The sequence below is a fragment of the Lacerta agilis genome, chromosome 1 (genome assembly GCF_009819535.1).
Source record: "Lacerta agilis isolate rLacAgi1 chromosome 1, rLacAgi1.pri, whole genome shotgun sequence".
NCBI classification, from domain to species: Eukaryota; Metazoa; Chordata; class Lepidosauria; order Squamata; family Lacertidae; genus Lacerta; species Lacerta agilis.
Window position 1 is genome coordinate 36,493,964 of NC_046312.1, and position 13,716 is coordinate 36,507,679.

The window sequence follows — 13,716 nt, forward strand, 5'->3', positions numbered from 1 at the left end:
GTGGCGGAATGTGTTGGGCCGCCCCTGACCTGAACCAAAAACCAGAAGTATTGTTTTGGATGACATTCCTCCGTGCTCCTATTTCCTTCCTCCTCTTCCTGTACCTATTTCTCTTAACCCTTTCCCTTCTTCTATTCCTTGTTGTTGTTTTTTCTCCCGCCATCCCCTTGTTCAATCCTTTTCCCCCTCTAAATTTTTTGCTCCCACAGCTGAACTCCCAAGTGTTCCTGCCTGGGCAGGAAGTCCGCCTACCTGCCGACTGCTTCTGCAGGGCGCTTCCCTCACCTGAACTCTAGCCGCGACGTGGTCACATGGGCCCGGCCGAGAAGGCGGGCGGGGTGTGTTGCATTTAGGAGCGGCAAGGCTCCGAGCCTCCCTCTCGCCATTGGCCCCTGCCCGGGCACGTGGCGCTCCCCTCCCGCCTCTGGCTCACATCTGGGTGGCCTCGTCGCCGCCGCCGCCGCGCTGTTCTTGGCGGCGAAGCAAAGCAGCCTGAGAGCCGCTCAAGTGAAGAGCCTGACGGGGCAGCAGGAGCCGGAGAGTTTGTGTTGCCCGCGCGCCGTTGTTCCCAGCGAAGAGCCGGAGTGCGTGGCAGCGGGGCGCCTCGCCTGTAGCTTCCCCCGGCAGCTCCCAGCCAGCGCGGAGCGCGGGAGCCCTTTCGCGTTCCCACCCCACGCTTAGAAAAAGCCAAGCCGGGGAGAAGAAGGCTTGAAGGACCGGCAGCGGCGGGAAGGTAGGTCCCAGTCAGTGCAGGGGGCTGCAAGCTCCAGCTGCTGCCGCCTCCGCCTCCTTTTCCTCAGGCGCAGCAGGGGCCGCCCTGCCTTGGCCGCCTGCCGCAGTAGTTCTTCGGAGCGTCCCTCGCGCTTTTCCCGCGCCGAAGTTGTGGGTCGTTTCGGAAGAACGGCGGCGGCGGCAGCGGAGAGGAGCTGGCCGCCGGGGAGAGGCATCGCGCCCCTTCCCGCCTCTTCTCCCTTCACCTTTTGGAGCCCAGTTAACGATAAGCCCGAAGAGGAGGAGGAGGAGGAGAAAGAGGAGGTGGACTCTCCATTTGGCGCTGCCGGGAAGGAGCGCCTTGCGTCCGGTTCGGGTGGTGCTGGAGGAGGCTCGCCCCGTCCAGCCTCCCTTCTTTGCGCCATGAGGCGAGAGAGAGAGAGAGACTTGCTTGGGATGGTTCGGCTTGATACAGCTGGAAGCGTGCTTTGCGGGTGGGGTGCGTGCGCCTAAAATGGTCCCGCTGGTGCGATTTCGTGAGCGAGGTTTGGATCAGGATCGAGACACGCATTCCACAGCTTTTCAGGCTGTAGTAGTAGTAGTAGTTGTTGTTGTTGGTTGAGTGTATCTGCTGTCAGAAAAAGAAAGGAAAAGTTCGGCTGGCTGGTCGAGTTTCCCAGCGGCTTCTAGGGATCTTGGAAAGGTTTTCGCTTCCTGGTGCGTAAAACGGGGGTTTGTGGAAGGGCGGGAGGGAACTCGTCTCGAACCCGGGAGATCGGGGCTGGCCTGGCTCCATTTTCCTGGGGCCAAATCGGCGAGGCTTTCGTCTGGAATCCGGCCACTCCGTTCATTCCTGGCCGGAGGGGGTGTGCCGCTGGAGCCAAAGGTGCACAGAGCAGGCTTCTTAACTCTTTCCTAATCCTTGCTCAGTTAAGCAGAATGTTGCTGGGGTTGGGGAGCTTGCCCGTGGGAGCTTTGCTCAACTCTTGGAAGAAGTTGCATTTCGTTTTAGTCTCTCGCATGTGTTTTGTCCCTCCACAGTCGAATGCATGACACACTATTAGTCAGAAGCTGGACTTGCAGCTTAGAAGCCAGTTGGGAATTGGTCCAAGAAATTCTTATGCAGTCTAGAAATGGATGCTCCTTGCCCCCTCCCCCCCTAGATTATTAGGTGTTTTGCTCCTTGCTGTCAAGCCAACGATGCTGAGGACGTTTGTAAGCAATCAAGTAGATATGCTGGGGTCTAATAGCCTGATGCTGGTCATCTTAAATCCTACAGAGTTCATTTAATCTTGTGTTTTGGATTGTAGCTCTGTAGGATATATTGACTGAAGCTGATAATGTTACCACACTTAATATTTTTTTCATTGCATGTGCTTTGAATAACACAGCTACAAATCCAGCATGGGTATTTTTTAAGAGCTAAAGAGTATGCTTAAAGTGGAGCAAAAGTCCATGCCTTAGCTAAACATACTTTTTAATTAAAACATACAAACCTTCATTTTTATCTCTTGCCCTGTTCCATTAAAAACAAAATTGTCTTCATGTGTATCTCTCTGACTTCTTATACCATCCATTTATTTTTGAGACCCAAGCAAGTTGCTGTCATATTTTTTTTTAGCTCAAATAGCAGCAAAACCAATGTACCTTTGCCATTAAAGCAAATACATGTACGTAAGACTCTCATCGGAGTTCTAGTTGGTGACAAGAATGATTCTGGCATGTATTCTGAAATATTGTTCTGCTTCATTGTGAATAATGGGCCTCTAGTGCACCATCCAGATTTTCTTCAATAAGGCATAGAAGCATTTCTTACAATAGTCACCTTTTAGGTACTTGCAAGTAGGAAGAGTAGCATTAAGAATAGAAGTATAAAAACTATGTTGGACCTTCAGAACACCCAGGAGCTTTCATTTGCACGATCTCTTCCATTTTCCTATATTGTCTTCTGTTTTGAGCTGCTTTAGAGGTATAAAACTGTCTTGCAACTCTAATCTTCTCTTATTCCCTTTTTGTGATATACCTGTAATTGCCGCCGCCCCCCCAAACACAGCTATGAAACTATTTTCTAAAAGGAAGGTGACCTTTCCCTTTCTCTTTGGTTCATTGGCTGTTTGGGGTGAAAGGAAGTGTTTTGAAGAGCTGGGAAGTTGTATCTTGGAGTTCAAAGGAGATCCACTAAAAGCTCAGGAAAAAGCCCCTTTCCAATTAACTGAATTGTTGACACAATTGGAGCTTAGCCTAAACTGAGCAGAACTTTTGGCAGGGAAGCATTATTTATATTAGCTGGCTGTACCTCTCACAACATGTGGACTTAAATACAAGAAGGAAATTATTGGATTAGGAATTCCTTTTATTTTCCCTTTGTACTGTGGCATGGCACAGTAATTTCAGTAAGAGATGTTATTAAGGAACAAGACCTCATGATGCGAACTTGATATTTTCAACATAAGCTATTTTTCTGTTAATGCAGAAGATTGGTAGAATGTGATTTTTGGCTTCCCAGATTTTCACAAACTCTTGGTTTGTGTGATGAGGGCAATACACATTGGTGTGATTGAGGTGCATCTTTTTAGTTTGTGCATTTTCTTCTCCACTTACCCATCTCGGTGTTCTTTGAGTAACCAATATAATCTGAACTTCGGGGTGTGTTGTTTGTTTGAAATATCATTGTGGATAATGGCAATTAAAATGCAAGAAAACTTGCATCATAACCCCCTGTTGGTTTTGTGGCTTCTGTCACCTTTTACCTCTGCCCCTCTCAGCCCAGGCTTCACTGCAGTGTATCTTTTGTTGCTGTTTTAAAAAATACACACACAGACTCACTCAATTTTAATGACTTTAATTGTTAGTTGTCTTAGCTTTCTAAAGCATAGCTAACTAGTCTCCTGTGTGTTTCCAGCCATATTACCTGGATATTGCTGTATTCACCCTGTCTACTGAACCAAAGGAGTAGGATTATGACAGGTTGCTAGAAATGCTTGAAGTTTTTGCTAAATGTAGCTGAGAAGCAGCCTATCTATAGGGCAGGGCAGGCATAGGCAAACTCGGCCCTCCAGATGTTTTGGGACTACAATTCCCATCATCCCTGACCACTGGTTCTGTTAGCTAGGGATCATGGGAACTGTAGTCTCAAAACATCTGGAGGGCCGAGTTTGCCCATGCCTGCTATAGGGTCATATCTTACTGTAGGTTCTTGTTAAGATGCTAATGGGCCATTAAAAATTTATTTAAACTTACAAATGTTGTTTCTGTGTCACTAAGGCATCCAGGTATGCAGAAACCACTGCTTTGTTTCTGGGTGGGCCTGTTTCACTTCAAAACTGGTAGACTTGGGACCACCCACTATGATACGTGGCATTTGCTTTTGGGTGTTTAAAGTGTTTCATGTATGTCATCTTTGTGCAATCCTTATGGCAACCCTGTAACATATTCCAGTGTTATCCCCATATTCCAGGTGGAGAGCACTGAATCTGAGAGAGTCCTAAGGCCACTTACTCACTGAGTTTTAGCTTCGCAGCCACTACCCCAAAATCATAATCTTACTGTATTTATAAGTCACATATTTCAGTAGCTTTCTTTGTGCTCTTGATTAGAGAAATGACTGCAATTCATGTACGCCGTAGCCTTTGGGATCAGTTAGTATCTTTGCAATACTCACAAATGTCACCTACTGCCTCCTGAATAAAATAAGTAAAAAAGTAGATTAAAGGGTAAAGGTAAAGGGACCCCTGACCATTAGGTTCAGTTGCGGACGACTCTGGGGTTGCGGCGCTCATCACGCTCTATAGACCGAGGGAGCTGGTGTACAACTTCCGGGTCATGTGGCCACCATAACTAAACCGCTTCTGGCGAACCAGCGCAGTGCACGGAAACGCTGTTTACCTTCCCGCCGGAGCGGTATCTACTGTATATTGCGGCGTACAAGGCGACTCGGCGTATAAGACGACCCCCCAACTTTTCAAGGTGAAAAACAGAGTTTGGGGTATACTCACCCAGCCCGGGCTCCATGGTGGCTGAGGTGGCGGCGGCGGCTGGAGCGGCGGGGAGAGCTTCCCCTCTAGCCGCAGAGGAGTGCTCCATGCTTGCCGCCCACGCCCAGCGCGGGCTCCATGGCGGCGGCTGAAGCGGAGGGGAGAGCTTCCCCTCTAGCTGAACAGAGTGCTCCGTGCTTGCCGCCCACGCCCAGCACGGGCTCCATGGCGGCGGAGGCGGCTGAAGCGGAGGGGAGAGCTTCCCCTCTAGCAGCACGGAGCGCTCCGTGCTTGCTGCCCACGCCCAGCGCGGGCTCCATGGCGGCGGCTGAAGCGGAGGGGAGAGCTTCCCCTCTAGCAGCACGGAGCGCTCCGCGCTTGCCGCCCACGCCCAGCACGGGCTCCATGGCGGCTGAGGCAGCGGCAGCGGCAGGAAGAGGCTCCATGGCGGCTGAGACTGCGCACGCACGCTGACACTGCGCACGCAGCCAGCGGCGGGACGGAACTCCGCGTAGCGTCCCAAGATGTTGCCGGCATACAAGACGACCCCCGACTTTAGACAAGATTTTTCGGGATTAAAAAGTCGTCTTGTACGCCGCGATATACGGTATTTATCTACTTGCACTTTGACGTGCTTTCAAACCTCTAGGTTGGCAGGAGCAGGGACTGAGCAACGGGAGCTCACCCCCTCGTGGGGATTCGAACTGCCAGTCTTCTGATCGGCAAGCCCAGCGCCACTCGCTGTGATTAAGTTAGCTCAAATACACTTGACAGTAAAGTGTCATGTTCCAAATAAATCTCTAGGCCCATGAAAAGTAAACAGAAAAAGGCACAAATGTTTGCACACTAAGCAAACCTACTATACCAGTTACAATATGAAACAGGATCAGGCATATATATCTTCCTGTGATGCCATAGTCTCTAGCATGATTTATACTGCAGTAGGGTGGATGCCCTTGTGATTTCCTGTCCTCTGAAGTTTGCGAGGAATGTTAATTAGCTTTAATTTCTTTGGGAATGTCTCATGCAGTGCTGTCTCTGAATCCTCACCAGTCTAACTATTGATATAACAAAAACACATTGACTGTAAATGCTTAACTTGAGGGGCTTGCTTCCTCACTATAATGTGAGCAAACATCCTTGTTTGAGCAGCGTGATTTTAGTGTGACATTCTCCAGTGTTCACGTATATTTCTGGCCAGCAATATTTTTGTATTTTTGAATTGTGGAAGAGTTGAAGAGTTGAAGGTTCAAGAGCATTGATTACCCCTTTGAGGTAAGAGACACAGGCAAGGCATTCTCTGTAATCTGTTCCAGCATGACAGCAACAGAAGGAAAGCTTGGCATGCTCCCTTTAACAGTCACCTTGCCTCTCATTCTGAAACACAGACAAAAGGCTGGTAGAAAGTGTCTGATGCCTAAAGTAAGGGCAACATCCTTGAGAGCAGCAGCTGTGTTGGGAGCCGGATAGATAACTGTTGGTCTAGAGTCTCCCTATATTTAAACCAAATGATTGGTTGCTAGAACTTTTTGTTATGTCACTGGATTGTATGGTTCTTACATGATGACACAAAGAGCTAATGATGAGGCCTTTTGGTTAGCAAGAGGGGCTTTAAGGTGGACAGTTAAGAAGGTCAAAAGTAGAATGAATATGTTTTTAATTAAAATTTTGCATAGATTTTCACCAGGCTTCCACCTGGTATTCCAAATAGCTTTTCTCCCCCATTTCCTCATCACTTTGTTTTCTGTTGTATCATTTGATTTCTGCAGTCATTCGCACACCCCTGCCAAATCTGCCCCCCTTCTTCCAATCTTACCAATACTGATACGTTTTTGGAGCCACTGGTAAGGGCCTTCCCTTCATACATTTATAGTCCTACATAATACTAGCTGAAGACAAATGTTTTCCATTTTTCTTACTGATTCTGTGTATGCTTTAGCTGGTCACTGGCAAAATAACTGACCAATTTCCTGTTACGTGGGATATGATGATGACCTTAACTCCTCAATACCTTTAGCCCCTTCAGGTTAAAATGAAGAGCACAAATCGCAGTACACGAAGGTACAATTTCTCCAGTGTAACTTACGCAGTCAGTCAACAGTCACATTTGTTTTCAAAAGGGGAAACACCCCCCAAATGAGGAGATTGGTAAAAAGGAAGCCGAAAGGCAAAATCAAGAGGGTCAGATCACTCCAAAATGGCTTGAAAGTTGTTTGAAAACACAAATAGCTGGGATAGCTCAGTTGGTAGAGCACGAGGCTCTTAATCTCAGGGTCGTGGGTTCAAGTCCACATTGGACAAAAGATTCCTGCATTGCAGGGGGTTGGACTGTTTGACTCTCGTGGTCCCTTCCAACTCTACAATATTAGAAGTTCAAGTGGAGTGTATGTGGCAGATAAGGAGAGGTACCACAAAGACCAAGAGGGTGAGAGTGTGGTTCACAAGCAGAGTTACAGAAGCTATTGGAGGCAATAAGGCTTCTTTAAAAAGAGAGGCGGGGAGAATTTTGTCCAAATGAAGAGAACAAAAAAAGTGCAAGCCAGACAATAAAGTATACTAAAAGAATAGGAGAAGCACATTTCTAAAAACATGAAGACCACCAACTACAAGATATTTAAATATAATAGTAGCAAAGGACTCTTTAGGGAGGCTTTGGATCCTTGAATGACAAGGGAGTCATTAGTGTGCTTAAGGAGGTTGCAGAGAAGCTGAATGCAATCTTTGCATCTGTCCTCACAGTGGAAGATATAGAGCACATCCCTGAACATTTGAAAGAGGGTAATCTGAGGAACTGAGGCAGATAGCGGTAGCAAGAGATGAACTGATCATCTCAGCCAAATAAGACAAAATACAGTATTTCAGATCACTAGGTCTGGATAGCATCCACCCGAGAGTTCTGAAAGAACTCAAATATGAAATTGATTCTCTTCTACCAAAAATATGTAACTTATCCCTCAGGTGAGCCTCCATACCTGAGGACTGGAAGATAGTCAATATATTACCATTTTTTAAAAAATGGATCTGGGGTGGAAGACCCTGGAAATCACAGACTAGTTAGCTTAACATCTGTCCTGGGTAAACTTGTGGAAAGCATTGTTGTGGATAAAATAACCAAGCATATAAAAGAACAAGCCTTGTTGAAGCAGAGCTAGCATGGCTTCTGTAAGGGCAAGTCCTGTGTCATGAATCTTTTAGAATGTCAACAGGCTTATAGGTAGAGGTGATTCAGTTGACATAGTTGACAAGAGTACCTCACAAAAGGCTCCTGAGTAAGCTTATCAATCATGGAAAAAGAGGAGATGTGCTCTTGTAGATCAGGACTTGGTTAAATAGTAAGCAGTGAGTGGGAATAAATCGACTGTTCTCTGAATGGAGAGGTGTAGAAAGTGGAGTCCACCAAGGACTCTAGAAATGGTAGACATCCAATGGAGCTAATTGTGGAAATGTTCAGAATAGATAAAGGGAAGTTCTCCTTCATTTAATACATAGTTAAATTATGGAACTTGCTCCCATAGTCACCTCTATCACCCCTATTATAGTCCCACAAATATCATTCTAGAGGTGTTTTCCTCAACTTTAGATGATAGAGGACTATGGGGAAGGCTGGCTGGCTCAGGTCAGATTTTTCTGCTCACCTTCCATATACTTCATAAGGATTATTTTCCCACGGTCTCCATAGTCTGCCATGTTTGGTACCAGCAGGAAGTAAAAGAAGGGGCAGCTAGTACAGAAAATGGAATGTGCCCCCCATGCTTGGTGTATCTTGGGGTGAACAGTATGACGTAGGAGCAGTGTTTATAAAGGACACAGAATCTTGCTTTGGGGGGCAGTAAGAACTTACTTTCGTAGAAGGACAAAACCCAGCATTAATTTGAAAAAGCTCCAGTAAATCCAGGAAATATTTGCTGCCAAAATGCTCTCAGGAAATATTGGATCGGTCTTTCCATAATCCCCTTAGCACATGTAAACAAAAAAGCTTGGCTTTACAACATCATCAAATAAACCAAGTCTCTTTTATTGTTCCACTGCAGTGTGAGAGAGAAAACTTGGGGGGGGGGGGTTAATGCATGCTTTATCTGATGTTATACTTTACTTTTGTACTTGTTACACCACATAATACATGAATTTCTTTTTCATATAATTGTTCACAAAGTTCTGTTTGATTTATTGTTGCAAGAGCAAAACAAACAGAGTTAAGCAGTGAATGGACTTTAGTCTTCCTTGCCTAGGCTGATTGAATATTTTAAGCATTTAAAATTGATATTGCTTGTAGCTGGAAGTTGTAGAAATTGGTTATAGAAACATATGCACACACCTACCTTTGAAGATCAAAATTGTTATTGAGAATAAGGCTTTTAAAAATATTTGAATATGAATACTATAAAGTGAATTTTACATTCATCTTGTGTTGATCCAAAAATGCATATGGTCAAATCTGTTCGAAGTTGTTGGGATTTAAAACTTTGGACTCTATTACATATTTGTTTGTTACTAGGTTTTGGAGTGTTTTCCCTTTTGGATGACCCTTCAAGCCTCCTTTTCCTTAGTCATGAGGAAGGGTAGGTCAAAATGATACAGGAAATATTTTCACATTGTTTTGGCATTGACCTCTTCTTCACAATGCTGTTGGGTCTGCCTAAAAGCACAGCATGGTTGTGAAGACCAGCAGTAACCTGTCGAGAGTGGTGGGGCTAGATTGAATGGAGTTTACCACATGTACACTGCACACATGCCTATTCACCTCCAGGGTCGAGCTGTGTTAAATTAATTGTTGCAAGTAAATTAAAGTAAAAACCCATCTGTCTAGAAAATTCCCTCCACGCCCTCCCTCATGCTTCCTGGAGTTAAACTAAAAGCTGCAATCATACTTACCGGTCCTCTGAACACTGTGGGGTTTATTTCCAAGAAAACATGCATAGGATTGGCTGTCGGTTGTGATGTGCTACAGCCACTCAGACATAAGCATACCTTTCCTACAAAATTGTTAAAGGCTCTAGTTGGTTTTTAGTGTTGCTTAGGCACATGTATTTCTCATGACCCCCCCCCCCCAAGTGCTGTCAAGTATCCCGTTTTCCCCGGGATTCTCCCTTATTTCCAAGCAGTTTCCCGCTGCTCTCCCTTAATTTTTATTTCCCTTAAATTTCCCATTTTTAATGGAAGCAGCTCCTCCCCTGCTGGCCAGGGACTGGGTGGGAAGACCTCGCCTACTTGGAGAGAAAAGCCTCAGCCCTCAAAGCAAGTGGGAGCCGTTTCCCGTGCTTACAGGGGGGTGTATTCCTCCCCCTGCACCAGCCCCTATCCGTTGCCGCCGAGCCCCTCAGCCGGCCAATAGGGTTGGCTGGCGGATGGAGCCTGGCTGCCTTTGAGCAGCTGCTGCTTCCTGTCCTGTTTTGATGGGATCAGACAAGAAGGCGATGGGGCTCCATCGCGTGGAGCACATGGCTGCCCTCCTCTTTGCTGGCTGCCCTCCTCTTTGCTCCGCTCCGAGCCCGAGCCCGCTTGGAGTTTACATTGCTGCTCCGCCCACTTTTGCTTCTGGCTCCGCCCACCACTGACATGTGACTGTCCCCGGGATAGGTGAGACTGCTGATCCCTTATTTTCAAATCTGAAACTTGACAGCTATGCCCCCCCATTTATTTTTTCACTCATAATTCCCCTGTGGATTCCCAAGTATTGTGGGAAAATATACACAAAGTTGTGGACCCCATATGCTTTCCCCTGCACCGGTGGGAAAACCAGAGAAGAAGAATAGCTGAAAGGCTTAAGTATTCCTTCTCCCACTTGTCCTCACCCTTTAACTCATTCATAGCTGCATTCCAGTGATGTGGCTTTTTAGGAAAGCTTTCCTGTGAAAATTAGGCTACTAGGAGCATAGGAAGCTGCCTTATACAAGTCAGGCCTTTGGTACATCTAGCTCAGTGTTGCCCACGATGACTGGCAGTGACTCTCCAGAGTTTCAGATGTGGTCCTCTTCCAGCCCTACCTGAAGATGCCAGGGGTTGACGCTGGGACCTTGTGCATGCAAAGTGCTTTCTCCTGATGCCCTAGAGAGCAATGGAGTTTAGCACAGCGCAACTTGTGTAGTTGGCATCAATTTCTTGTTGCTAATGAACTTACGACAAGGAAAATTTTCTGTGGATTTTTTAAAAAAACACACTGGAAAATTTTATGTTTGGGCAATTTTTTTTTTACTCCATTACTGCTTCACTCTATTATAATAAATGAAAATTTAAAAAATCCTGATACAGCTGCAGCAAGTTCTTGAGAGAGGGAGGAAGATGTTCGTGCTGCATATTCAAGAGGGAAGTTGAATGACACTACATTGGCTGTCTGGGGAGTTCTTTTTCTGCAGAACTTAATATTTTTTCCCCTAACATTTTTATATACATGAATTTTGTGTAGCCAGAGCTGTTCCTAGCACTTACGTATTTGCATTTGAAATGCAACAGGTGGGATAAATAATATAAGCCACCTACATCCTTGGTTTATATGTTGATTCTAGCATAAATAAACGTTGTGGTGTAGTGGTATGTGTCTGTTTTTGTAAGGACTCGTTTTTGAATAATAACTAATTGGATTAAGCTCAGATTTCCTTTTGCTGATTATTTAAGAAACAGTTCTTTGCTAAAAACTTATGGGTCATTCCACGCCAAATCACCTGATTTTAATACTCGGCCATGCTCTCGTGACTCAGATTTTCTTCAGTTTTTAAAAAATGTGTAGATACCTATGAGATAACCTCAAATTAAATTTTTAAATATTATTTTGGTCCAAAATTAGGCCCAGGTCCAAAAAAGCTGTCCAAAAAAAGTAATATTTTTTTTTGTCAAATTATTTTATAACCACAAAAATACCCTCCTTATTTTTAAAAACATAACATGGTTAGCCCATTCTACAACAAAAGTATGATACATGTGTTAGTTGTGGTTTATGTGCTATGGCTTATGGTACCTACCGGGGGAAATGACAAAAAAATCACTTTGGATGGTCAGTGACCCTTTTCTGTGGCACTTAATACCATTTTTATACCTTATTTTGAAAGAGACCACAATTAGCTTTATTTTGATACCAAAATAAGCCCAATTGGTTGAAAAATAAGCGAAACAGGAGGGTTTTTTTTCTAAACTGATGCTGAAATTGCATTGGCCTAAATTGTGCGAAAATCGAAATTTTCAAAAAATTAACCTATTGTAAATAATAATAATAATAATAATAATCTATATAAATAAAAATGTTCCCATTGCGTGTGCGGCCGACACCACCTTGCTCCGTAACCACTGGACCAAATCACATCAAATTTAGGACAAAGCGTAACATGACCATGGGGGAAGGATCTAGCATAATAAAAATTCAAAAAACCCACACCTATCATGCCTAAAATATAGAATAAAGGCCAAAAAATGGCGCACACATTACGTGTTACCAGCAACAGAACTGAAGACTTTGAACAACAACCAATAGAACAGCTCATCACAGGGCAGCGTCACAGACTGTGCGCCGACCAAAAAATGTTCTCTCACCTCAGTTCTGCCATTTTCAGACAGCAGGGACAACCCCCTATTAATCTCCCTAGCCCCAGCCTCTGCCAAGTGCCTTACCACCCCCCCCCCCAAAAAAAACAACAGTTAAGAGGAAGGCCTAAACTCTCCTTCCCCTGACAGAAATGTTCTTAGAAGTTTCAGCTCCAGGCAGGAAAAGGTTTTTAGACCCGGGCCATACCATTCCTTATGGCGGGGGGGGGGATGTAGGATGAGAAAGCTCAGCAACTATGCTTCGCTCCCTATCCTGTCTCCACACACAACACACAATCCTTTCTGCACTGCTGTATCACTTTACAAACGAAACTCCAGTTATCAGAAGAGGAAAAAGCGCCGCACACAAATGTATAAGGACCCTACCAGTTCCCCATCACCCCTCCTTGCATCGTTATGGTCCCTTCTGAATGCCAGAGCGGACTGTACCATGTATCAGGTTTCCAGAGGGGGGGAGGAGATAGTAAAAGTTCAACGGGATAAGCTGTGGGGAGGAAGGCAAAAACCGGGGGGAAAGACAAACAGGAGGCAGGCGGAAGTTCAACGGGAGAAGCTGTGGGGAGGAAGGCAAAAACGAAATACGGAGAGGCAGGCAAGAGTTCAACGGTAGAAGCTGTGGGGAGGCAGGCAAAAACGGGGGAAAGACAAACAGGAGGCAGGCGGAAGTTCAGCGGGAGAAGCTGTGGGGAGGCAAGCAAAAATGGGAAATATGGAGAGGAGGCAGGCGGGTGTTCAGCAGGATAAGCTGTGGGGAGGCATGCGCTTTCTCTTTTGCATCTTTTCCATTTTACAAAATGAGCCACAGCAACGCGTGGCCGGGTCAGCTAGTAATTAATAATAATAATAAACAGAGGGTCAAGTTGTTCAAATCCACCTTTTGTGACATGACTTGCATATGCATTGTAGTTCTGTTAGAAGAGAAAGAAACACTGACGAGAGAGAAGCACTAGTGACCTGGTTATCCACTCTTCCTTAAGTGTTTGTACAGGAAGGAAATCACCTATGCCAGTGGTTTCCAACCTGTGTGCCTGGGGTGCCTTGAATGATGTTCAGGGGTGCTGTGGGTAGGTAGCACTGGCCTCTGTCCCTCTTTTCTTCCCTCCTTCCTTGGATGCCCTCTTGCATCTCTGCCTCCCAAAGCCCTAGCTACAAAGCTCCCCAGGCAAATGGTGCCTCTAGGTCTGCCCAGGAGTTGCATCCCAGGCCCCCATAGAGCAGTGTGAGGAGGCACCTCTCTTTGGGGCAAGGGAGGCAGCTCAGAGACTGGGGCGGCAGCTGTAGATGCCCAGAGGACTCCCAAGGAGAGGGGAGAGGAGGCTGAGGGAGCACTCCACAAGGGAGGGTGTTTGGGAAAGGGTGAGAGGCTGCCAGCTCTGCAGGCAAGGGGTGACATAACTGGGCTTCTGAGCCCCACAGGGCTGCTGCAGAAAGAATATATGGTAGTTGGTCAAGGGAGTCATGGACTGAAAAAGGTTGAAAATCTCTGACCCATGCTCAT

The 13,716-nt window shown here is 45.8% G+C and overlaps 1 protein-coding gene across 1 annotated transcript in view; it reads left to right on the top strand.

The window, feature by feature from the left end:
* Positions 1 to 454: 454 nt before the first annotated feature.
* Positions 455 to 13,716, top strand: part of STXBP6 (syntaxin binding protein 6) — a 94,175-nt gene continuing 80,913 nt past the window's right edge. The window contains exon 1 of the mRNA XM_033144411.1: positions 455 to 733. The gene's annotated coding sequence lies outside the window, so the exon portion shown is untranslated. The remainder of the gene's footprint in view (positions 734 to 13,716) is intronic.